At 46.6% G+C, this 25917-nt stretch overlaps 1 protein-coding gene and 1 long non-coding RNA gene across 2 annotated transcripts in view; one reads left to right on the top strand and one right to left on the bottom strand.

The window, feature by feature from the left end:
- Positions 1–25917, top strand: part of LOC100895764 (uncharacterized) — an 82261-nt gene that overhangs the window by 35298 nt on the left and 21046 nt on the right. The gene's annotated exons all lie outside the window — the stretch shown is intronic.
- On the bottom strand, positions 773–25753 carry LOC144580410 (uncharacterized). Its single transcript, XR_013529893.1, has 2 exons — positions 25674–25753; positions 773–24081 (listed from the first exon to the last, which is right to left on the bottom strand). It is a non-coding gene; the product is annotated as an uncharacterized LOC144580410 (long non-coding RNA).

The following is a 25917-nucleotide window of genomic DNA, read 5'->3' as shown; positions in this document are numbered from 1 at the left end:
TTATAGTCATCACCTACCAGTATTCTGGATTCTTTTGCCTGTCTCAGAGTCTCCACAGTTCAGCCACCATCTTGCTCCCAGATCCTGAGCTTGTCTTTGAGTCTGTGGCTTCTGCTTGGACTTCCTGGCTTTCAGGCCCAGAGTTACTTCAGGGCTCTCTGGCAGCCACTGGAAATTCAAGCCTTGGATTTTGCTGATTGGGAGCTTCCTCGTCTCCTTGGTCTTCTTGGTTTTCACTCCCTTCACTCCTGGCCCCGCCACTTCTGTCTCATTAACAATCTTGTTTCTCATAAAAATTACTTTCTATTTCAGCATGCATTTATCAAACCTGAAGACATTTTCAGATGCAGTCCCACAGAACATAAAACTTGACAAATTAATTTGGAGTTTTGAAAACATGTTTATTTTTTATGGTGTTGAAACGTTGTAGAGTAACATCTGTGCTGTTTATTAAAATGCAATAGGAAAATGCTCAGAAATGTGTGTGTCCTTTAGATTTCATGAGCAGAGATAGTAGGCACTAAAATTTGTTGGTGTTAGGACAACAACCAATTTGGATAAAAGTCTGTTTTCTCCTAGCTTTTTTCTCATTAGCATTTTTTTAATTAATAGTACTATTTTTTTTTAAGAGACAGGGTCTGGCCCTGCTGTACAGGCTGGAGTGCCATTATAGCTCACTGTAGCCTCCAGTTCCTGGAATTCAGTGATCCTCTTGCCTCAGCCTCCTGAGTAGCTGGGACTATAGGCACACACCATTGCACCTGGATAATTTTTGTTTTTTAATAGAGACAGGCTCTCTCTCTGTTGCCCAGACTGATCTTGAACTGCTGGCCTTAAGCAATCCTCCCACCCCAACTTCCCAGAGCACTGGGATTACAGGTGTGAGCCATTGCACCCGGCTCTTTTTAAAAAAAATTAATATTGTTATTGACGTATAACATGCATGCACAAAAGTGAATGAATCATAAGTGTTCAGCACAAAGTGTACATATTCTGTCACCAGTGCCCAGATCAGGAAAAGAAACAGAACATTACCAAACCAAACCCCACAGAAAATACTTTGTGTTTTTTTCTAGTTACAAACCACCCTTCCAAGGATAACCACTATTTTGAATGCTACAATCACAGATTAGTTTTGCCTGCTCTTCAACTTCATCTAAATGAAATCACACAGTATATTCTCTTTTGGAGTCCAGCCTCTTTTACTCATCATTTTGCTTGTGGTATTCATCCATGTTCTGTGCCGTTGTAGTTTTCCATTCTCGTGACTGTGTAGTATTCCACATTATTAATAGACCACAGTTTCTTATTTGGATACCATTGATGGATATTTGGGCCGTGTGCAAATTTTGGCTATTACAAACAATGCTACTGCAAGTATCAATGTCTTGGTGAATGGATATATATACACATATACATGCCTAAATGTATACATGCATACATATACATGCCTGTGTATGTACATATATATTTTTGTTGAGTGTAAACTTAGAAGTGGAGTTGCTGGCTGGATCAGAGTTGTTTTTTGTTTGTTTGTTGGTTTGTTTTTTGAGGTGCAGTCTCACTTTGTCACCCAGACTGGAGTGCAGTGGAGTGATCTCAGCTCACTGCAACCCCTGCCTCCCAGGTTCAAGTGATTCTCTTGCCTCAGCCTCCTGAGTATCTGGGATTACAGGTGCCCACCGCTGTGCCTGACTAATATTTGTATTTTTAGTAGAGATGGTGTTTCGCCCTGTTGGCCAGGATGGTTTGGAACTCCTGACCTCAGGTGATCTGCCCACCTTGGCCTCTCAAAGTACTGGGATTACAGGCATGAGCCACCACTCCTGGCTGGATCATAGTTTTAAGAGTAGTCCCAAAGCAGTTGTACCAGTTATATTCACACTAGCAAAGTAGGCGAGTTCTGGTTGCTCCAAATTTTTGCCAATATTTGATATTATCTTCCTTTTTCTTTGTACTTATTTTGGTGGGTGTGTAGTAATATTGTTCTGTAGTCTGAATGTGCATTTTGATGATGCTAGCCATTTGTGTATCCTCTTTGCAAAATGCCTGTTCAGATCATTTGCCCATTTTTCTATTGGGTCGCCTGTCTTAACGGGTTTTAGGAAGTACTTTATATATTGTTAGACATATGTATTGCAAAGATTTTCACTCCTCCTCGGTAGCGTTGGGTATCCATTTCTTTAGTGATCTCCCTAACTTTAATCCATGTGAAAATATTAGAGTTGTATATAGTGCTTTGCACAGGAGTCTTTTATTCTCTGCTAGCTGTGTTGAAGTTGGGGCTATATGCTATCACTACTCATCTGCAAAGGTACTCTTGGGTTATTGGTTATGTAGGCTGAAGTTCTTGGCATTTTAAGTACTGGCATCTTTGGGGTTACATCAACATAAAAACTGCTAATATCCAGGGGTTTACTGTGTGCTATGTAGTGTTCTAAGCATTTTACATGAGCTAGCTCATTTATTCCTCATGTAAGCTTATCAGTTAAGTACTATTATTATTCCCATTTTCAGGTAGGAAACTGAGGCTCAGGGAAATCTTATATTTGCCCAGGATCACACAACTGAGATTCTAGTTTCAGAAGCCATACTCTTAACCATTGTACCATGTAGAAAGTTGCATTTCCCCAAACTGCTGTTTTATTATAGTGCTGGATTAGTGGCTGGCACATAGTAATTGCTCAATGAATACCTGTTACATGAAAGAATTTGACAGTGGTGAGTTACATAGGTCTTCATTAAGTGTGGAAATTTGCCCTGTCAATGGGATATGTTGATATTGGAAGCAGTTGTGTTTCATCCTCGTGTATCTCTTACCTGAAGCAGTGCCTGTCTTGGAGTAGGTGTCATGGTGAACATTTTGCAGTGAATGAATCAATAACAGGCAGATTATGGACCCTGTCTAGCAGATGGGGTGAGCTCAGAGGAAACTACAGGAACCAGGGTCAAGGCAGGGCCATGGTCAGGGCCATTGTCATGGCTCGGGGAGAATTCTCAGTTTGGCTAGCAGCATCCTGGTTATACAGCCACAAGGCAGCCCAGTTTGTAGTAGCAGAATAGGGTCCAATGTCAGCAGGCGAGGCTGTCCCAGTTACAGGCAGTTAGGTTAGAAGAGGTCCCAGCAGGAGTGCAGGGCTGGCAGGATTCAAGGTCAGGTAATCCAAAGTCACAAGGTTGCAAGCAGTAAAAGTTCAGGCTGGCTGGTGAGAGAGCCAAGGAGCTCCTGGAGGGAGCTGTTGCCCAGGCTGGGCTCCCCTCCTGAATGAGGCCTTTATTTCAGGCTGCTCAGAGTGCCTGAGAGGAATACACCAGACCACAGGCTGGACTAAGGAGGGTGAACTGGAGACTTATCCTGGGCCAGAGCCAGAAGGAACCTTCATGAATGTCTTGTCAAACTCTTCATTTGGTGGGTGAGGAAATCAAAGTTTAAATGAGACGTTATTCAGCAAGTGGTAGAGCCAACACTGGAATCAGACACTGTGGAGTTTTTCCTACTTCCTCATATTTTCTATCAAAAAGGAAGAGGTGATGGGAATTGTGCTACTCGGAAGGAGGAAGCACTGAGGTGCAAGCCTTAGAGAGGAATGATGGAGAGCACTTGCATATGGAGGAAAAGGAGGAATTCCATGAGGAATTCCATGAGGCCTGGAGACTGGCAGTGCGGGTGATCAGAATTCGAAGGAAACTGCTTAGCTGATGGCTGAGATACTGACTCTAGAATGTAAATTCCATAATGACAAAATCTTTCTCATTTTAATTGAAGCATAACATACAGAAAGTGCACAGAGGGCAAGGACTTAACATTTTTTTGTTGTATTAAAAAATACATAGCATACAGTTCATCATCTTACCCATTTCTAATTGTACAATTAGGTTATATTAACTTCCTTCATAGTGTTGTGCACCCATCACCACCGTCTGTCTCCAGGACCCTCTTCATCTTACATAACTGAACTCCCTACCCATTAAACTGCCTTTTCTTCTCCCCACAGTCCCTGGTAACCACCATTCTATTTTCTGTCTTTATGAATTTGACTACTCTTAAAACTGCATATAAGTGGAATGATACAGTATTTGTCTTTTTGTGACCAGTTTATTCCACTCAGCATGATGTTCTCAAGGTTCACGTGTGTTGTAGCATGTGTCAGAATTTCCTCCCTCTCAAGGATGAATAACATTCCACTGTATTTTGTTCATTGCTTCATCTATTGATGAACCCTTGGGGTAAGGACATTTACATGGCTTGCTCACCAGTGATGAGAACAGATCCTGGCTTTAAAAGTAACTCAACAGGTAATAGTTAAATGAATTTTAGTTATGTTGGACACGAGGTGATAGTGGGATACCCAAGTGGACTGTCCAACAGATATTTCTGGATGTCTCAGGACTAAAGTTTGGAATCGCCTTCATGGGCAAGGGGTAAAGCCAGTGGTGTGATGGTGCTCCCAGGGACAGGGATTGAACAATAGGAGCAGGGGCCGAGGGCTAGCATAGGTGGGGCCAGAGTTATGACAGATGCAGAAAAGGTGGTTTCAGGACAGTGGTACAGGCCAGAACATGAGATCAGGGGAAATGTACCCAGTACAGCCAGAGCTATTAAGTGTTAGGCAGTAGGTAAGGCACTAGGACTAGCAACATGCGCGAGGCAGAAGTAAAGATTCATCAGTGCAAATCATTGCAAGGCCTCGTGGAAGTGAATGTCTTGAACTTGAGTGCAGACTTGAAATATAGTTGGACTTTGCACTATGAAGAGGAGAAAGAAGGACACCATAAGTGAGAAAGCATTGAGAAAAAGACCTTGGTGGAAAGAATGGGAGTGTACAGGGGCCAAAAGGAGACCAGAATGATGAGGCAGTGGACTTGCGAGGGAAGTGGAGACAGGGTCGGCCCTCCTTTTATTTCCTTCCCTTTAACGTTGATCAAGAGTTGGCAGTTGGGAAGCTTGAGTAATCTACATGTAGATACTACATCGAATGTAACTCATACTTAAAATTACTAGACACCAAAGAATCCCCAGGTGAGCTTGTTGCCCGGTATGTATGGTAGAATATTCTAACATGGACAGCAGTAGTTGTAAAGGCCTGGTTGCATGTGACAGATGCATTTGGCTTAAATATGAGAGTGGCAGTTTCTCAGCCACATGCTGGAAAATCAAGAAGCTCTAGTCAATTTAACCAGTATTCACTGGGCTAAAGCCAAGAGCACTACTTAGCACTAGATGCTGGGATAGAAAGACAGAAAGGTGAGATTGAGAAGTAAGAGTTGAGTCTGGGCTGTATCTAAACTTACCTGAGTTTTAGAGACCTTCTTTTCTACAGATATTGGGCTGAAGACTGAGAAAGTGGGTGCCTTGTCTGCTCCCATCTTACTCTCTGCAGCTTCTGACACAACTGCCGGGCTCCCAGTGCTCTGCTCTGGGACCAGGCAAAAGTCTGTACTCTCACGCATACCCACTTATGAAAAAGTGGCTTGGTAACTTCTTAGGTGCACCTACAAGGTTGGCCACAGATCTAAAGGAAATCCTCAGAAATTACTTTGAAAGATAATAACCAGCTAACTCCCCCAAATTCAGGAAGCCTAGAAGCTGTTTATCTCCAGGAGAATGCCTAGAGTATTCCTACAGATGTAAATGAAGGATGCAAGCACATGGAACATGAGTATTCTATATAGGGAACCAGTCAGATGCCAGCCACCAGTGCCAAAACAAAGAGAGTGTAAGGCCAGAGAGGCCAGAGACCCTGACTGCTTCTGAATAACGGGGTGTCCCTGCCTGAGCTAGGAAGTGTGAGGCATTGCCCTACCAGCCTCCAGCTCTGAAGTGCTGAAAGGGAAGCCAGAACCCTAAAGGGAGCTTTGAGTCTCTGGGCTTCTGCCTGTCGTAAATCTGGCGTTACTATTTACCTCTGTTGCACAGTAGGTTACCTTGGTATCCAGTTTAGACCAGGTTTCAGGGAGCCTTATGTGTAAACAATGTATTGATGATGCTAACTTTATTAAGCGGTTAGGGTGTCCTAGGTGCTGTTCCATTTTCTATGTATTAACTCATTTAAACCTCACAGTAACGCTGAGATAATTGTTATATTTGACCGATGAGGAAACTGAGTCACAGAGAGGTATAGTAGCTTTCCTGAGATCACTCAGCTAGTAATAGACAGACAGAAATTGGATCCGTCCTGCTCCAGAGCCTGCATTCTTAGGGAAACAGTTCCAGTGGGATGTGTAGGAGCCACCAGAGGCCAGAGCAGAGAGGTCAGCTGCTGACCAATCACACTTTTAGATCCGGTTTCTCCCTGTCAGAGCCAGCTGCCCTTGCTGTTTCAGGGAGGGGACTGTGGCCCTGTTGTTTTACCCAGGTTTGCCGGGAGAATTTGCCTCTTCCTCATGTCAAAACAAGCCAAGCAGGGGAAAAAAACCAACAAGCAACTCATGACTTGCAGCAGAAAAAGCCCTGCAGTCTCTTCAGCAGGAGGGGAGACCTCAGCTGTGGGGGCCCAAAGGTCTCAGGTTATTACCTGGTCTTAGGCATATATTGCTGAGAAAGGCCTCGAGATTCCCTCATTTCACAGTCAGGATGCTGAGGCCTGGCTCACCGTAGTGCCCAGTCTCCATAGCAGCCTGCCTTCTCTGTTCTCCTGCTATACCCTGTGAAATTGAATAGGGTCCCAGGCTGCTTATGGGAAGCCCAGAGGCCTGCAGTCTTTCTCGCGGTTCTGATATGAGCTAGCTCTGAGATCTTGGGCCACTCCAGTTTCCTGTACGTAGGAAAACAAGCGTGAATTTGAGCAGTAGTTTCCAAATATACGTATTGCAGTGGAACACTTTCTTCAAACAGTGTATTAAGGATAGGTACAGAATGTGAAACAGTTAAAAACAGAAGTGTACGTTTTCCAAAAAATGGAAAAAGAGGAAACAACCTTAGGGCAGTCAGACTTCTCTGTGAATTCCTCCCAGAGCCTACACGGTTCCGCTGCCTGCACGCCTGCCCCTTGGGTTGCTGTTCTCATCGAAGGCTTTACATTTTTCAGAGCCATCCTCAGCTTCCACCCGCTTTGTGAAGCCTCTGTCTGCAGTAATTTCTGCTCCTTTCTGTTCCTGGTACATTTATTAGCTATTTCAATTAGCTATTTTTAAGCCCTATACTGCCTAGTGATGGGCCTAAAACATTCGTACACATACAGTATTTACATATGTTAGTATATACTTATATTATTTACATGTATGTATGTATGTATATGTATGTATGTATATGCCACACATGCATACACACACAGCCTTTAAAGAGAGACCATGTCTATATGCCCCCCAACGCCTGGAACATAATAGATCCCTAATAAAAATTAAAAAACAAATTTTTATTTGCTCACATGTTCTTGCTCAAATAATAAAGGTTTTTAATCATGGGGATTATCTTCCATGTCCTCCCACATATTTTGCCATGTCAGTACTCTGTAAGTATTAGTGTGAGATGATTGTACAATATGGTTTATTTTATATCCAGGAAGTGCTGGATTTGGATTTCAGTTCTGCCATATACTAGCTTTATGTCTATGGGAAATAATTGTTTTTTATTTATAAGGTAGAATATTTTTCTTATTTATAAGGTAGAAACGATAATGCATCTATTTCACAGGTATTTATTAGATGCCTGCTATATTTCAGGCACCATTCTAGGAGCCCTGTTTTATAAACAGGCAGAAGTTCCTGTCCTCATGGAGCTTATATTCCAGGCAGTTTTCAGGAAGGGCAGCACAGTGTTGCTGGAAGCAGAGGAGGAGGAATGAGTCACATCTGCTTGGTCAGTGGTGGAACTGCAACCTGTCTGGAGGCTGCCCCTGGTGGCCTGTGTAGGGCCCAGGGATTCCCTGCGTAGGGTAGGGTTTCTACTGTAAGATGAAGAGAAGAGGAGAAAAGGCCCCTTGGGTTGGACTGAAGGGACAGTGAGCTCCTCTGAGCCATATTGCTGTGCCTGACCCTGAGGCTGTACAGTATCCCAGCCCCCGCAGTGGGAAGGAGGTGCACCAGGTGCAGATGCCCCTGTCTAGAGACTGGGTCACAATGCCCCATGCCCTCCTGTGACATGAACGTGCCAGCATCCTCCTCCTGTTTCCCTGTGGTACAGTGAAGACTTGCCTGGCATGAACACAGAGGCATCCTGGGATGTCAGGGATAAATAGAATCTTCTAGCCATGCTGACGCTTACAGCCATGCAGGGAAAGATAGAAGAACCCATTCCAGACACCTCAGAGATCCCTTCCCCAGCTTGTGCTAGAGGCAGGACGGAGCTGCTGAGCCCTCAATAATATAGAGTTAAGTCCTCTGACTCAGTGGCCTGGGGGAAACATGGATGTTGATTGGATCTGCTGTGACTTTGAGTTTCTATCCCCTCACACTGTGACACTTGGCTGTTGCTCGTGCAACAGCCCTTCTGTTTTCCTCTTTCATAGAAGGAGAAAGGGCAGCCTTGGGTGATACATTTTGTTGTTGTTGTTGTTGTTGTTGTTGTTGTTGTTGTTGTTGTTTGAGACAGAGTCTTGCTCTGTCACCCAGGCTGGAGTGTAGTGACACGATCTTGGCCCACTGCAACCTTTGCCTCTTGGATTCAAGCGATTCTCCTGCCTCAGCCTCCTGGGTAGCTGGGATTACAGGTGCCCATGACCATGCCCAGCTAATTTTTGTATTTTTAGTATAGATGAGGTTTCACTATGTTGGTCAACAGGCTGGTCTCGAACTCCTGACCTCAGGTGATCTGCCTGCCTTGGCCTCCCAGAGTGCTGGGATTTACCTCCTGCTTTAAGTATATCTTCCATCTAGGAAGCATTTGCTTCCAGGATGGGCTCTTGGGGAAATAGAGAGAAGGTGCCTTGGCCATCCTGGATTTGGCTTCATCCATGGCTGTGGCCACCTCTGACTGCCCTGCTGGACCCCACTCCCAGAGATGCTCACTGTCCGTAGAAGCCTGTTGCTTAGGGTGATTCTGAGTAAATTTTACTTGACCTTTGCTATGCTTCAGTTTCCTCATCTGTAAAATGGGGCTGATAATAATTGTACTGACCTGATAGGGTTTTTGAAAGGATGAAAGTGAGCATGTAAAAGGCTGAAAAGAGTGTCTTGCTGATAGGAAGTGCTCTGTGTCTGTTGTTCCTGCATTACTTTCACATTTGCATAGCATTGCTGAGCTTGATTGATTTGCCCTATGACCACAAACTCATTGTGGGCAGGATATGTTTTAAGTATTTCTTTAATCTCAGTGCCCAGCCCAGTGCCTGGTACATGGTAGGTATTCAGAAAATATGTTTTGAAAGAGCTGTGACCTCTAGATTTAGGCTGAGCTGAGAGGGAGGACTTACCATATGCAGAAGCATATATAACAGAGACATGTAGAAGGGGCAGTGAGGCAGGATCAGAGGGTACAGGATGTGGGAGGATAGCGAATCCTGAGGTTGAAGGGGCAGATTGGAACCAGATGCTACAGGATGCTGAGGCTAGGTGCTGGGGAGCCATGGGCAGCTTCGGAGCAGGAGAGGGACATGATGGTTCAGAATTTCAGAGAAGATGCTGATGGCAATATGTAGACAGGATTGGAGAAGACAGCCTGAAGCTAGCAGAGTGGCCAGTTGGGAAGGCTGTTGGGAACACACAGCTGGGAGTCACAAGCTGCGTGGGCAGCAGCGCCCTATCTGCTGTCCTCCCCCTCCCTCCTCAGCTCAGCACCACAAGGAACCAGGCCAGCACGTTGTGACCTTCCCCCGTCCAGCCCTGACTGTTCCCAGCCCTGGTACTTGTCTATTTGCATCCTACTCATTCTGACACACCTTTCGTAGGTTGCCAGGTTACAGCAGCCCTGTGCTGTGTGAGTCCTTGTGTCTCAGCTTCTACACCACTTAATTCCCCTCTCACTCTCCGCCCTCTGTGTGTGTGTGTTTTTATTATTTTCATCTCAAAGTGGGAAACAGGGAGGCTGCTGGAAGTAGGCCATGCACTTTTATGTAGTCTTACCAAAGACATGCATGTTCCCAAGCCCCGGGAGCAGAGACCCAGAGCCCTGGGGAGGAGGAGTGGTTGATACAGAATGTGGAGAAAACACAGACCTCTGCCCTTGGGAGCGACAGCTGTGCTCAGGCTGGCACAGGGCATGGGCTGGCGGCCATTTCATTCGTGTCTAGAGACTGCAGCTCCGAGCTTTCCTCTGTCTTTCTTTCGAGTCCTAGAATGTGTTTCTCAAGGATGGACACTGCTTCCTTCTAGTTGCTGTGGTTGGGAGTCTGGCCTCAGCCTCCCCAGTTCACACATCCTGGCCCTTGTGAACCTGTGTGGCAGTCAGACCCTGCCTGTGGCTCCGGACTTATTCTTGGCTATGTCCTGTGATTCTTGGCTACAGCTGTTTGTGAGGTACAGTGGCTGCAATATAAGGCAGTTGTTCCTGGTCAACCTGTATTAAGTACCTACTACAGTTTTGTATCTCATGTCTACTATAATAGGCACACAAAGAGTTAAGGCGATGCTATAGTCCCTGCCTGGACAGTGGAGACTAATAAAAATCATGGCCACTTATTGAGTGTTTACTATGCGTTTGGCATCATGCTAAGCATTTTGCATACGTTGTTTTAATCCCCACAGTAACCATGTGTCACGGTTGTTAGTAGCACTGTTTTACTGATACAAGATGATGTTAATTAACTTGCCTCAGGTCACACAGCCAGTGTGAGTCTTTCTGACTCCCACGCCCCCACTCTCAAAGCCAATGCTGTGTTTTAACCGGTGGGTACTCAGAAGACAGGATTTAGCCTTTGGGAGCCCTGGGTTCAGTCTGTTACTCTGCTGCTTACTGGCTGAGTGAACCTGTTTGGGTCTCCTGGCTTTCCTCATGCGCTCCTCCGTAAAATGGGAATAATTGCATATACTTCACTAGACTTTGATGGGAAATAAAATAAGTTAATTTGTTACAAAACCACTTTGTAAACTAGAAGGAGTTAACCATACATTGCACCTCATTTAAATGAGTCAGTAGTAAAAACTTGTTTAAAAAATACTTATGTACAAAAAGTCACATGTGTGTTGGACCTTTTTATTTTCCTAGGGAAACCTGGTTAGCCCCACATTTTATGCCAGGGATTGTCAAGTGTGACAATGAAGAGTAGTTCATCTGCCAAGGACAGGCATTGGGAGGAGGTCTCATCAGAGGGGCAGGGATGTCATCTGCATGTACAGTAAAGTGGTTAAGAGACAGGGCTCTGAGTCTAGTTACCAGCTGTGCCTCCTCAGATAGGCTCCCCAGTTCCCAAACGTGGAGTGGAGGTGATAACGGTGCCAGCTTCATCCTACTGTTGTGGAATGCTGAATGAGCTGTGAGGCAGCATGGAGCCAACCACAAGCCCTCACATGGCAGGTGCCCAGTGAATGTGGAAGTTGATGTTTGTGATGAGGAGGATGCTACTTGAGCAGATAAAAGGCCGGGGGCTAACGGGGGGCCTCTTGTCCTCCCAGAGGAGGACAAGAAGAACATACAGGTCTGGTGGGACTGAGGGCTGAGATCCCAGGACAGCCTTGGGAGGAAGCCAGAGCCCTGTAAATGGGCTCTTAGCCAGATGGAGAGTCTAGTTCTATTCCTCATCTCCCAAAGGTGGGGGTCGGTGGTGGTCAGGGCTTGTGGGGCCCAACTAGGATTGCAGGGAGGTAGCCTCTGTCCCTGGTCCTTCTGCAGGCCCCAGGGAGATGGCTGAGTCCTAGAGGTCAGCTGGCCACCTTCCATTTCGTGCCTGAGCAGGTTACAAATCGCCGGGAGGAGGGACGCATTCCATGGTGAAGCTCAGCTTTGTCATGTTGGCCAAGGAGCAAAGTTTACTCAGAAAGAGTTCCTGCCATTTTTTAACTTGTTACTTGGTTTTGAATGTGAGAGAGAGAAAGGAGACAGGGCAGCCAAGTGTTGGGATGTGTGGGAAGGAGGTTAAATGTTGAGCGTGGCTTGCCGGGACACGTTTCTTATACAAAGGTGATATATGATGACTCTGGGGATAGCCTACACATAGGCAGGAAGTAGCCAGTCAGTTGTATCTCAGCACTGTATGATTCCAAAAATGAGGGATAAGCTTGGTATTTAGAGGTAGGCCCCACAGAAGTTGTGCTGTGTTTCCTTCCAGTGTTCCTCGGCCTGTTTGCCTAGTGGCCAGTTAATGGACACGAAGGTGCACCATGCGGTGGTGTAAAGGGCTGTAAGACACAGTCCAGACCCACGAGAAGCTTCCTAGCAGTGAGGCTGTTTTATAACTGTTCCCAAATCATGTTAGCTCTGGAAGCTATTTCAGGAACGCCTTTGGTTATGAACCATATCTTATATTTAATTTTGATTCTCTTTTCCCTCCTGTCCTGGATTCAGTAGCAGCATCCACACTGTGTGCCTGGCTGTGTCGTAGGTGTTGGAAGTACTTAGAAGAATTAGGAGGTACTTGGTAAAAGCTTGTTAGTTAACTAGAGTGGGGACCTAGAACCATCTCCAAAGAACTGTAGGCCTTCTCTTGTGCAGTCAAGACTTTTCATGTCTTAAAAGAACCCTGAGCTTCTGTCTGGAGCGCATCAGAATCTGTGAAATATCTGGAGCTAGGCCATAAGGTAGAGGGTTTGTCCCCTCTTTTCCTTGGTTGGTATATGTTCTTGTTTTTTGAGATGGAGTCTCGCTCTGTCGCCAAGGCTGGAGTGCAGTGGTGTTTTCTCAGCTCACTGCAACCTCCACCTTCCAGGTTCAAGCAATTCTCCTGCCTTAAGCTCCCAAGTAACTGGGACTATAGGTGCTCACCACCATGCCTGGCTAATTGTTTGTATTTTTAGTAAGAGATGGGGTTTCACCCTGTTAGCAAGGGTGTTCTTGATCTCCTGACCTCGTGATCTGCCCACTTCGGCCTCCCAAAGTGCTGGGATTACAGGTGTGAGCCACCGCGCCCAGCCCGTGTATATTCTTAATAACTCTAAGAGTTTCAGCCCACCCCAGGAGGCTCCTGAAGGCATACAAAGCTCCACCTCTCCACCTACCTCCTAGGGCCTTGGGTGGCACTCCTCTGTTCCTTTCCTTTCTTCTACTGTTACCATATCAGGTAAGGCCACTTTCTGCTCTTAGTTGAAATCTACAGTTGGTAGCCATGGGGAACCATTAGAGTCTCTGGTCTTTGATTCCCTGGGAGAGGGTGGGTCTGACAGTGGCCTTCCCACTTGTGTGATGAGGACAGCTGATTTCTGTCTCCTTTGTTCTCAGCCTCACATGGGGTCACAGGGAAAAGGAAAACACATAAAAGATCCCCAGGGCTCAGATTTGGGGTTGCACTGTTTTTAGTCCAGAGCCAGCTGTCCTTAGCATTCGTCAGCCAGAGAGTGAGGTGACTGCCGGTGTTTGTGACACCACAGGTTGAGTGTCCCTTTGATATTGCTTGGGGACCCTTTCCAGAGGCTGCAGTTAAGAAGAGCACATTCTTGTTTGATATGTTAAGATCAAAGGAAGGAGAGAGTAGGAGAAACCTCAGAGGACCTGTGTGGGTGGGCAGGGAAGGGATTCACATCAAGTGAGCCCATTTCTATTGTGTTTGTCGGGGACTTAGGGGTCCACATGTTGACAGGCCTAATCTGGTCCAATCAGCCAATCAGCAAGTATTGATTGAGTGATGCTAGAAACATAGCTTTGGGAAGAATGAAAGAGTTTTGAAGCTTGCCTGGACCCTTTCTTTGAAAAGTTCAGACTCTAATTAGAGGCACCAGATGAGCCGCTTGTGACATGAGACATAACAGCATATAATCACAGCGTAAATTGTACCATGGGATACATGGTACCCCATGTTGGCATTTGGAGAAGGAAAAACAATTGTTGTGGCAAACGTGGGGTCTGCAGGATTGCTGTCTACCTCTTCTTGGAAAGAGTGAATGATACAAGTAGACAATTGCTTAGTCTAGTAGAGACTATGGGTTTCGGACTCTTGTCCGATGTCAAGAGTGTCAAAGCACCTTCTCCTTGCTGGAGTTTGGCCAGATGGAAAGCATCCATCCAGCTAGCTCTCAGAAAAGGAGCAGGTGAGTCTTGGGATTGATTCCCAGCTAAGGGAAATTGAGCAGATTAATGGAGATAATATATGTGAAATGGCTTCGTGTGTGTCATACAGAAATAATTCAACAAAGGCTTGTTGGCAGATTCCTAAGATCAAGACTGAAGGAGGCACATAGCAAGGTTTTAAGCAGGGCGTGTATAAGAGGGCTGGTTTAGGAGTGAAGGGAAGGTGGAGGGGTGGACTAAGGAAGACAGGGAGTGAGGACTCCTGAGGGAGGAAGAAGGTTCTGTGGGAGGTCAGAGCTGGCTGCCCTTTGGCCTGCTGAGGCCACTTTTGGAGGGCTGCTCCAGTTCCTCATCCCAATTAGGAGGGAAAATGTCAAACTAGTTCAAATACAGAGGAGAGCTACTGGCATGTGAAGAGTGGTTAAAAACATGAGACGCTGCTCCAGAGAGGTAGTAATTTTGGTGAGAGGGGGTTTGCTAGGTACAGTATTGTGTCAGGTCATGGGGGTGTCAGCCATACCCTGTGCTACTTCAGGGGAGAGCCCTGGGGCCAGTGGGCATCTGTGGCAGGGAGGCAGATGTTGGTGCTTGGAGCTGAATTTCTGTCTTGCTTTATGAGCTGTGAGGGATGTGAGGGAGGAAAGATGGGTGACCCTGTCAGGTCGCCAGCTCCTTTCTTGGGCCGTTAGTGTTTACGCAAGAGCGAATGGCCGCCACGCAGAGATGCTAATAATGAAAACGGTAGCCATAACTCCCCTTATTGAATACTTGTTAGGTTACCAACAAGTATTACCAGGCACTGTTGCTAAGTGCTTTACTTGTATAAGACTCTCATCTTCACAGCAACACTGTGAAGGGGTATGATGAGCTTATCAGCCCTACTTTATCGATGAGAGAATTTAGACAGGACATGGAATAACCCACCCAAGATCCTGCAACCTTGGACTCTTATCCCAAGGCTGACTCTTGTCTTTGTGAAAGGTGAGGCCGGATGATATTGAGGGTGTCTTACACCACCAGGATTCTAAGGCCCTGCCCCGTGGCTCATCCTGGGCTATTTGGATGGGGTTGACAGAGACTGTGGGTTTGGGGCAGGAATGGTGGTTATGACTCGGGATGACTTGACTGTGGATGCTCCTGCCGCCCTCGAGGTCAGTGGTAGGGCTCTGTGAGTAGGGTTCTCCTGCTGGCTGTTAGGAAAGGGAAGTAAGCCGGGGCATCCCAGCATATCTCAGCATCTCAGCTTCTCCTGTCCTTCCTCTACCCTTATGGTGACTTAGGGCTCTCAGAAATTCCAGTGGGTAATTTTTTCAGGTCAGCATACCCAGAAATTATTTTTTTTTTTTTTGAGACAGAGTCTTGCCCTGTCACTTAGGCTGGAGTGCAGTGGCGCAATTGGCTCACTGCAACCTCTGCCTCCCATGTTCAGGGGATTCTTGTGCCTCAGCCTCCTGAGTAGCTGGGATTACAGGTACATGCCACCACATTCAGCTAACTTTTATATTTTTAGTAGAGATGAGATTTCACCATGTTGGCCAGACTGGTCTTGAACTCCTGACCTCAAGTGATTTGCCCACCTTGGCTTCTTTTGGCCTCCCAAAGTGCTGGAATTACAGGCATGAGCCACCACACGTGGCCTCAGAAACTTCTTGATTGTCTCATGAGCACACTCAGCCTGTAGGTCCCTTCTCAACCCCCACTTAGCTCTGCTTCCCCAGAACAGCATAGAGCAAATGATGTCCAAGTGCCTGGGCCTCTGGGACTAGCAGCACTTGAGCTGTCTTGTCTGGGGGGCCAGGATGGGATTAAGGAATCAGCTGTCCTAGCATCTTGCTTTCCTAGTTTACCAACCTTTGCTGACCGAGGGAGTTCCTGCCAGCCAAGGGTGGAGCTCCTTAAAGTGTGCCTCCCACTATTCCTGACACATGGGCCCAAACACATTTTTGGGGAATAAATCAATGGCCGTTCTTTCAGTAGTACCTGCCTGCTTTCTAAGTGTTCAACCTGGCCTCTGAAGGTTTTGAAGTTTCTGGAGGGAGACTGATGGGGTGCTCCTCTCACCTCCAAAGTATGTCGCGTTGGAGAAATCTTCTAAGTGTAATCTGTCTCTTAAGGTAGAGCTGTTGTTGCTGTGCTCCTTTTGGAAAAAGAACATTGACAGGCTTGAGAATAATGGCTGTCCAGTGGTCCTAGAGGGCTTCAGAAGCTGGACCCTCTAAAAGAGTGTAATTCCAATACCTACCTTCGGTAAATAAATCAACCACAGGACTGTCTCCTATCCCCAAAGATTCTGGACAACGCCCCCTCCCAGTGCGGAGGAAGTATTCACATCATCAGTTTTGTGGAACTTTACTTTTGGTATGGTTTCATATTGTGAAAACAGTATGAAAATGTATCCCAAATAGTACCCAAAATTATGATATTAACTGTTACGTTTTAGACAGTCCCCAGCTCCTCTCCCACCCCTGGCTGAGAGCCTCGGCCCTGGAAGTTTTGTCCCTGCTCCTGGCAAGGCTGGCACTTGGCTGAAGGCTCAGACCTGCGCCCAGGCCATGCACAATGGCCCCGGGCTCTTTCCTCCTCTGTCCTAGGGTGCAGGTATGGACGTGCCCCTGCATTGGGTATAAGGCAGTATGGAAATGAAAGTTCAAGTCAGAAGCGTTTGGGGAACCCCCTGCCCCACTTGTGTTTATGATTCCTGCTCTCTAGATCTGACTCAGTTAAGCAAAGCAGAAGTTGGTTCTGAGGCAGGAAAGAGGCTCCATTTTTACGTCACATAGTGCTAAACCCATGTGGTCAATAGAGGTCAGCACAGCCCCATGAGTCATCAGAGGCCTAGGTTCTTCATACCCTAGAGACATTTTCTCCTGCCCACAAGAGCAACACCAGCCTGTGCCTGGAGGGAGTCTGGCCAAGACCCTCCAACCCCGACCTCATCTGGCCTGTGGCACAGGCTACAGGTTCCGCTGTTGAGGAATGGAGTAATGTTCTCCTCATGTCACTCTCACGTGGCCCAACCACACTCCATCTCTCTGGAAATTATTTCCATCCATTGGCAAGGCCAAGATTTTGAGCAGCCAGCCAAGAGGTGCATTGGGTTACTCCCTGAGTCCCAAGAAGACTTTGTCCCCCTGTGTTTTCAGCAGGAGGAAATGTGACCAGTGGCTATGGGAGTGGCCATGTTCACTCAGCCCCAGCCCATGGTCAGGATAATAGGTGCCAGTGCCATCGCCAGGCTGGGTTCTGCTTATGGCTGAGTTGTGACCCCTCTGGGGTAGGAGCTTAGATTTAATGATTAGCGGCCTAAGACAAGATAAATGTTTTGGTCTATTTTACTTTCCCAGGAGGTGATGGGAGCTAGCTTGGACAGGACACTTTGGAGCCTGGATTTTTGGCCTGAAATGTAAGCATCTACTTACAGAGCATCCTAGTCACAGTATCTGCCATTGCAGGCCTGACCTTCCCCCATGCAAACATGCCCCTCACTGTTCAGCTTTTGGGCTTATTTCATACAGGTTCACTTCCATTTGTGCTGTGAACTCAGCATTCAACTTCGCCTTTGCTTGTCTTCCTTTACTCTGCAGGCCTGGGGAGCCCCGCGTTCTTGGCCAGCGTCTGCTAGGCCACTCCCTCTCTGCCGCCTGGCTCTGGCTCCGTCTGTGGCGGCATTCTGAGTCTGTGTCTGCATTTCACCTCTGCCAGCACCTACCCTCCAGCACAGGCTGTCCCCAGCCCTTGCCTCTCGGATTTTCGCTTGGCACCTGGCACTGCATTGTGTCCTTGGAGTGTTTGTTGTCACTGCTGGGACTTGTTTTGCTTCAGCTCAGTGACCCAAGTGGAAGTGTCACAGTCTCTTGGGTTGGGAGAAAGCTCCTCAGTGGCTCTGGGGTAGTTCCTCCAGGAGACTGGCATGGTGTGGTCTTCAGGGCTGAAGGCTGACCACACCGTGATTGCTACTGTTGGTCTGCAACTATTAATGGCACTGCTCCTTAGGAGCCTTCTCCCCACGAACGCCATCAGACTTCTACTCTACGAGTACCATTTCTGTCCCCAGCCCAACACCCAGCACATTCTCATACTTTTTGTGACTATATATACTTAGATTTTCTGTGTTTTTGTTTCTTCTGGAAGTTGCCCAATGTTAGAAATTCATCTCTTCCTTATCAGGTACTGAACTATCCCAGTAATTTAGCTTTTACTTGGCTTCGCTAACCTTTCTTTTTTCCAAGCTCCTCATTTGTCTTGGGCCTACCACTTGAACACACTTGATTTTGTGTACTTATCTTGTCAATATGAAGCTAGCTATGGTTGTGCCTGATTACTACTTGGATGAAAGACCTGAAAATATTAGGTGTTCTAAGTTTTTTGAGATGTTAGGCTTTTTTTAATACCAAATTCAAAATCTTTATGTCACTGTTACTGTGATCCCCATCATCACAGTGATAGCTGGGATTAACTGAGCACCTATTTTGTGTTGGGCCTAGTGCTGAATTGTTTCTGTATCTCATATCTTCTCCAAGAAAATCCCTATGAAGTCTGGATGAAGCTGAAACTAGAAACTTTGAAAGGTTAAGTAAGTTGTTCAAATGTATATAATTAGTCAAGAGGCTGCACTTAGAATTCAGATTCAAAGCTATCTCCTTTTCGAGTTACAGTTTTTAACCACTTTATGTAATACTTTTGTTTGGTAGTTAAGTCCTCTGTAAGTGTTGGTTGGATGGCAGGATTGCTCTAACAGTCCAGCTGTTCATGGTGTCACTAATGATGATGATAGCATACGGCATCTTTTGAAAGCTTGCGGTGCTAAGCTCTGCACTAAACGATATGATCAGTTAACCCACTTATAGCTCAATGAGGAAGATTATCCCCATTTTGCTGATTAGGAGACTGAGGCTCAGAAAGGCCAAGGTAACTTGCCCAAGGTTACACAGCTAAATAGTATTAGGGGATTTGGATGCAAGCTGTCTCCTAAATTGTATGAGTCTGTACTCTTAATCACTATGTTGCTGTCCACAAAAAAAAAAAAAAGGGCTGATTTTTACTTTTCTGTGCCTTTCTTCTTGCCGTCCCCTTCCTTAGCTTGTGATGTCATTTCTTTGCCAATTCTTGTTCATCCTATTTATTCTGAGAAGCCCAGGCTGGAGTTCTCTTCTCAGACTATGCGTGTCCATCACAATTGGCCCCTCAGTCTATATTTTCTTAAACTTTACTTGTAGACATATTGAAATCACCTGATTTACAATTAATGATCTACACTGTAATAACAGACCTATTTGTCTGTCTCGTTTCTAACCAAAGAAATGGAACAGGGAGCTCAGAAACAGACCCATATGTATCTGGACACCTGATTTATGACTAAGAGGGCACTGCTGGGCAGTAGGGAATGGATGGTTATTTTAATAAACAGTACTGCTTCAACTGGATAGCCACAGGAAAGAAATGCATCTTGACTGTATACAAAAATAAATTCCAGAGTGATCGTCAATCTATCTTTATAACTTTGGGGTAGCCATACATTTCTTAAAGAAGACACAGAAAGCACTAACTCTAAGGGAAAAGATTGATAAGTTGGATGTCATTTAAATGAGGAACTTCTGATCATCAAATGACATCAATAAAAGAGAGTGAAGGCAAGCAGAGAGGAGAAGATACACTCAGTGCCTACAACTGGCAAGTGGATTCATATCCAGAATATATAAATCACTCTAACAAATCCATCAGAAAAAGTATCCCCTCCCTCAGCTGGACAGAAAAATATTCCATACTTACAATTGTGAATTGTATACAGTTTCCTTCTCCCAGTGCCAGGTTCTAACCAATATGTCCTGGATCATTGGCACAGCCTGGTGGCTGGCCTTGGGAACTGTCTGATCGAGTGGCTCTTGGCATTTTCTTAGTGTGTGGACTGTGGGCTCTTCCTTTCCCATGAGCTTCGTCGCTTGCTATTGATTTGGCCACAAGAGGCTCCTTTCTCATGAATGCCTGAGTCTCTTCCTCTTTTCCTTTGGCTTGCTAACTTTTGATGAGCTATTTCAAGAATATTTCTGGCTTCTTCCCCCCACCCTTCCTTTTTAATTTCCCTTTTTGTATCTTCTTGTTTAGCCTAAAAACTTGTGGTTGTAAAAACTATCCCAAAATGTCTCAAAAGTCTTTGTGGAAGTAGGCTCGTTTTCTGGGGCTCTGGAGGCAGAGTGGAGATCTGAAGGCTAATATTTCCCTGCAGAGAGATTTCATCTCAGTTACATCCACTTGTCTGAGCCCTCCAAAGGTGTGGTGGGAGTTACTGAATCAAGTGGGGGCTAGACGATGACTTGGTCACAGTAGTGTTTGTGGAGGGCCCTGTGCCTTGGATGGGCAGCTGGATTATGATAAGCCTTTCCAATCTTATCACCAAAGCCCTGGATGGACCTTTTGTGGATGTCCAGAGGAGCACTCTCAACTGGGAGACAGAGCTAGTATATCAGCATGACTTCTCTGCCTGGCTGGCAGGTCAGGATGGGGCACACATATTATTAGTACTTCAATGAAATCACATATACTTGGAAGTCATTCCGATACACCTCTCCATCTGCAGCCCTCAGGGTAGAGCTAGTTGACAGCCATTGACCAGAAGGTATAAATTTTCCTCATTTTCCTCTATGCTTATTATTTTCCTCAAATAGCACATCTGTGAGGTGAAGTTTTCCTTTTTGGTCATGTCCTTAATTTTATTTAATTCCTCACTCTGGCAATGCTTGCTCTTTTTTTTTGTTCAATTGCAAATGTATTGTATCCTGTATACATTACAACCAGGAGAACAAACTGAAAGCTCTGTAGGTATGTTCTGACAGTTAAAATATCTTGATAGTATTAAAAAAAAAATCAGGAATTTAACATAAAGCTAGGTCCACCTTTTCCTGAAAACCTGGATGATCTAGACTCTTTGAGTCTCTGTTCCCAGATGGTCCCCAGCAGGTAGGCCCAGGAGGGCAGCCCATCAGGAGTGGCACGGTCCTTCCACTGGGCACGTCCACTCCACAGCCCACTGCACTCTTTCATTATCTGCCTGGCCTCTGAAGATGGAGTTGATGACTTCCTAGAATGGATAAAATGGGCTTTTGTGAGCTAGCCTGGGAACCAAGCAGTATGCTTGATCTAATTTCATCGCAAACGTGGATCTCAGCTTTTAAAGTAAGCAGATGTTTTAAATATCAGCAATACACATTTGGGAATACTTAGCTTCAGCTAGAATATGTGTGTTCTCCATGATGGCCTGCGTCTCTGCTTTTCCTGTGCTGTATATTGGGTTAGCACTTAGTAGGTACTTATTAATGATGTACCTCAGAGGGTAACCAAGTGCCTGTTGCTCACCAGCTCCCAGGCAGTGAACAGAAATGCCATCTTGCTGTGGATTGGGCCTGTCAGTTCTGTCTGAGACCGGATAGCTGCCAGGTTTATCTAGAACATCCACTCTAGCTCTAGATGACAGAGATTGGAATCTGTCCCCGTCACAGCTCCCGTATCTGAAGAGCGAGGTAAAGACCTAGACCCTGTTGAGTTGGCCCTAAAGAAGAAACAGGACAGGGAGGTCGGCGCAAAGCCTGCTTTCCCGGCTATTGCCTGCCGACCTGGAGTTTGTGGCCGGTACACAGTGCTTGCATTCCACACCCTGAACAAGGGCAGGTCAAAGTTCAGCTCATTCCCTTTAAAGAAAAAAAAAAATTCTTTGTCTTTGGCATTTCGAAGTTTTGACCCAAATCAGTCAGAGGTCACAGAACGCTCATGAAGTCTGAAGCGTTTATTTAGTTCCTGAAGCTGGTAGCTGCTGAGAAGCCAAAGAGAGCCAGCGACCTGTTGGGCTTGAGCTGAAGCCCTGTCTTTTCAGGTTTGCGCTGGCCTGGCCTCCCCAGGCCTCTGAGGGTGAGTAGAAGGAGCTAGTACCTTTTCCTCACTCCGAAGTTACCTTTGCTCCTTGAAATCAAACACTGCATGCAGCACCCTGTAAAACTGCTTCCTTGTAGGCTTGAGCGTGCTTGCTAAGTAAACATCCTCCCATGTTTTTGGAACTGAATTCATTTCTGCTTCCTGGTCATCCCATTCGGGTTTTTCTGTTCTCAGCGCCTCGTAGAATCAGGTTCATAGAAGGAAGACCTAGAATTGGACAGAGGCACCTAAAATGACTGTTTTAATCCTGCCTGCTCCAGCCTCCTCATAGAACTGGCTGTTTTCTGCACACTCAAGTTTTCCTCTTTCATCTTAAAGGCCCCTTCCCTCTGTCTCTGTACAGGAAAGGCCTCTTCCTTCTGTCTTGCCTATTAAATTCTCCACTCCTTAAAACGACTCCACATATGTCTGTGCCATTTTATTCAAACCACCGCAAAACCAAAAACCCTAGTGTTCCTCTAGTCATCAAAGCCGTATCAATGGGGTCATGGGAAGGAAAAGATTGAGGGAAAATGAAACAATGCCTTGCTGAACGTAATATTGGCATAGTGCTTTTTGAGTCACAGTTGGTCCTTGCTGCACCCCTGAGATGGGGACTTATCTTGTCGGGACTCAGCTCAATTTTGCTGCGGTCATAGACTATAGTTGGCCTCTCTAAATTCTGTTGCTATGTAGGTTCCTTCTCTGACCCTGCCTGGCGTTCGCTCTGTCTCTCATGACTTATTTGCCTCTTTTCTCACTTCCACCCACCCGTAACATCCCCATCGCCATGGCAGTAAGCAGCCACGTCACTCACCAAGTTCATGGGGTGATGGGCCAGCTCTGTACCAAGTCTACTTCCCTCTAGTTCTCCCTCCTGAAGGAGGAGGCTCCCTGGCAGAGCTCAGAGCCCTTTGTTTATTTGATCCTGGGCTCTTGGATAAATCAGGAATGTCCTGACATGAACTTAGGCATGTTTTTCTTCTATGGAGAAGGAAACTACGGCAGATGAGATTTAAGTAAGCAGAGGACCATTCCGGGGGACTTGCTTTAGTGCCATCAAGGCCACGTTCCTTTGGTCATCAGACACGTAGGTGACTTCTTTATTGGCATGCTCAACCCTGGAGCCCAGAAAGTGTGAATCTGAAGCACTTTCCCCCCTGCTGGGAGCCTGGCACAGATACTCTAGTCTTCCTTTAAAACTGTGTAGTGCCATGTTTGTCTTCCAAGTGGTCCTCCTTTCTGCTGGATGAAACTTTGGCCCAGAGTAGTTGCTTGAAGAAGGCTGCCTGGGAAGCGGATATGGGATTAGGTGGCTGCCTGGCCTCACATTCTCATTCATCTTCCTGGAAGTGCAAGGTTCTTGATGTGATACACTTCATGAGTCACCTGACCCAGGACCTGAATGTATCACTCACTTCTGGTCAAATCTAGGCTCATATGGTACAACTGGTTGTCAGGAACCTTTCTGCATTCTTTTGATGTAGCACTGTGGGAACACGACACTCCCTGGGTCTGTCTGGGTATGTAGGGTCTAGTGGCTTAGCATCTTAGTTGTTCCTGGAAGAATTTTCGGGTCTGTGGGGAGGGGCAGGAAAATGTTGGGAGCTCTTTGCTTGCCGCAGTGGAGACCTGTGAGTATCCAAAAACCTCACTCTAGCTCCAGAGTATTGGTGGGCCGCCCCTCCCTGGAAGTTTCCATGAGTGTCGACATCCATGCATGAACATTGTGGAGGAGTTTGGAGTCGGCTGGTGGATGCTTATCTTGCTTGACTGCCCATGCTGGAGAGGAGAACACAGTAATTGGCCACTTCAGGTCCAGGCTTGGCTGTTGTTCTGTTTTGCTGCTTTTCGTGTTGTCAGAAAGATCTTCTTGGGAACAAATGACTCAGCAACCTGAATCTCTGAGACTGTATGGCCTAAGTACCTTTTCAAGAGTAATTGAACGTATCTAACAAGTCCCTAAAATCTTGAGCCCAGGAAGAATGGAGATCCAGATTGGTTTTACTCTAGATTCTTCAGGCTGAAGTTCAATTTGGTTTTTCAAATTCCTGCTCTGATAGAAGGATCTCATTTGTGGGGCAGGCAGGCAAGCAATGTTTTAATTATGCTTTTTGTCCTTAGGAAATTCCAGGGAGAAAAAGGTCCTGGTTTGTGGCCAAAAAAAAAAAAAAAAAAAACAGAAGTCAGCTATGGCTGTCATCCTGGACTTGTCTGTGGCACAAAGAGTTAATGAGACAGTGGTCAGGGTGAGGAACAATTTTTTCTCAGGGCTGGAGAAGCCCATATGGCTCAAGAAAAGATGTTGCAACATTTAGTATGGGGCAGCCCTATCTGGGCGCTGGGGGCTGCCACTCAAAGAGTTAAGCTAGTCTTATGCCTGGGAAGCCCTCAGGGAAGGAGTGAGCCTGCAAGGACAGGGACCTCTATGCCCCAGAGCAGTGAGGTGCAGGAGTAGTGGGGTGGGAGGGGGGGAGCTGAAAAGTGTGGCCAAGGAAGCAGAGTGTAGGCCCAACTTTTTTTGCCTTGTTTGACCAGCCTTGGCACTGCCCTCCGACTCTCCAGGGGAAAAGCTGCAGTTCTGCTCTTGCAACACAAGGAGCAGACTGGAGAATTTAGATCTGCGTCACAGAGCTCAGAGAGAGAGAGAGAGAGAGAGAGAGAGAGAGAGAGAGAGCAAGCAAGCTCCGTCGATAGGTCTGCTAGCAACAGCCGTGCTGCAGCAGAGAGAGAGAGAGAGAAATCAAGAAACAAGTCATAGCAACACCGGCACCAGGTTCTGCCAGCTCACTTGCTGAGCGTTCAGAGATCTGTCGGGGCCAGAGGCCTCTGGGTAGCCTAGGCTAGGAGATGACACGCAAGGTGGCACGGGCGGTTCCCGCAGGGAGGAGGTGGGGTGGTGGTGGGGGGCAGGGGTGGGAGCAAGAGGTTGCGGGGCAACAGTGGAAGGTTTGACGGGACCAAATTCTGGAACATTCGGGACTGCGGCACCTTACAGCGGGACCGAGATTTGGGTCTGCGCAGGCGGCGATGGGTGGTCCGACGGGCTTCAGGACTTGATGGCGTAACCCCCTTCTTTCCCCACGTATGTATTTGCTGGGATCAGGGACGCTGTCTCTGTGTATGTGGGTGCTCTGTCTTTCTCACCTTCTTTCTCGATTTTTGCTATTTATTTCTCTGAGGGAGGGTTTTTTCCCACTTAATTTCTTTCCCCTAGTGTCAGCTGCTCAAGCATGACTGGGGTAGAGGAGAGAGGAGTGAACCATCCCCTGTTTCCCACCTGACCTCCCAGCCTTTACCCTATTTCCTTCTAGTGGAAAGACAGACTGGTTCTCCAGGTTGTTTGGGTGTCAGCGTCCATCTGTCTGTCCGTGCAGGTCTTACGTGGAAGGTAGGGAGTGAGAAGTGCCCAAAAGACAGAGGGACAGTTTTTTCCCAGGGGTTGCCTTATTGAAAGGTCTGGCCCTGGGAATCTGAGGCTTGTGGGGAGCCGAGTGGCCAGGATAGGGTGTGGGCTGGGAGAAGTGGGGTAAAGCTGGTAGGTTTGTCACTGCGTAGTTGGGAAAAGTGGGGAATGGTGACGCAGTCACTGTTGCATCTGGTTAGGAGCTCTTGGGGGACAGGTAGTGAGGCTCCTGGGGCCTCTGCGGCCAGCTGAGAGGGGTTAAGGATGAGCTGAGAAGGGAAGCTAGCATTTAGAGATTAAATGTCATCCTTTTGGCGTTGGAAAGTTGTTTACCTTGCGCTCTCTGTGTCTCCATGTTGGCTCCCTTCCAGTTCACATGTGATGGCCTTCCCTGTACTGCTGCATCATTAACTAAGTGACTGAGCTGGCCTTCCATTGGCCAGGGGAGGGCTCTCCCTCCAGACACTTCCTCTGATTGGTGGGTGGGCCAATGGCAGGTGAAAAGCTTTTTGTGATTGGCTCAGGGCAGGGTATCAAATCTGAATTTGCATTTCACTTGCTTAAAGGGGAGGGGGGA

Source organism: Callithrix jacchus, chromosome 19, assembly GCF_049354715.1.
Source record: "Callithrix jacchus isolate 240 chromosome 19, calJac240_pri, whole genome shotgun sequence".
NCBI lineage: Eukaryota > Metazoa > Chordata > Mammalia > Primates > Cebidae > Callithrix > Callithrix jacchus.
This window is presented reverse-complemented; position numbering and strand designations above follow the sequence as displayed.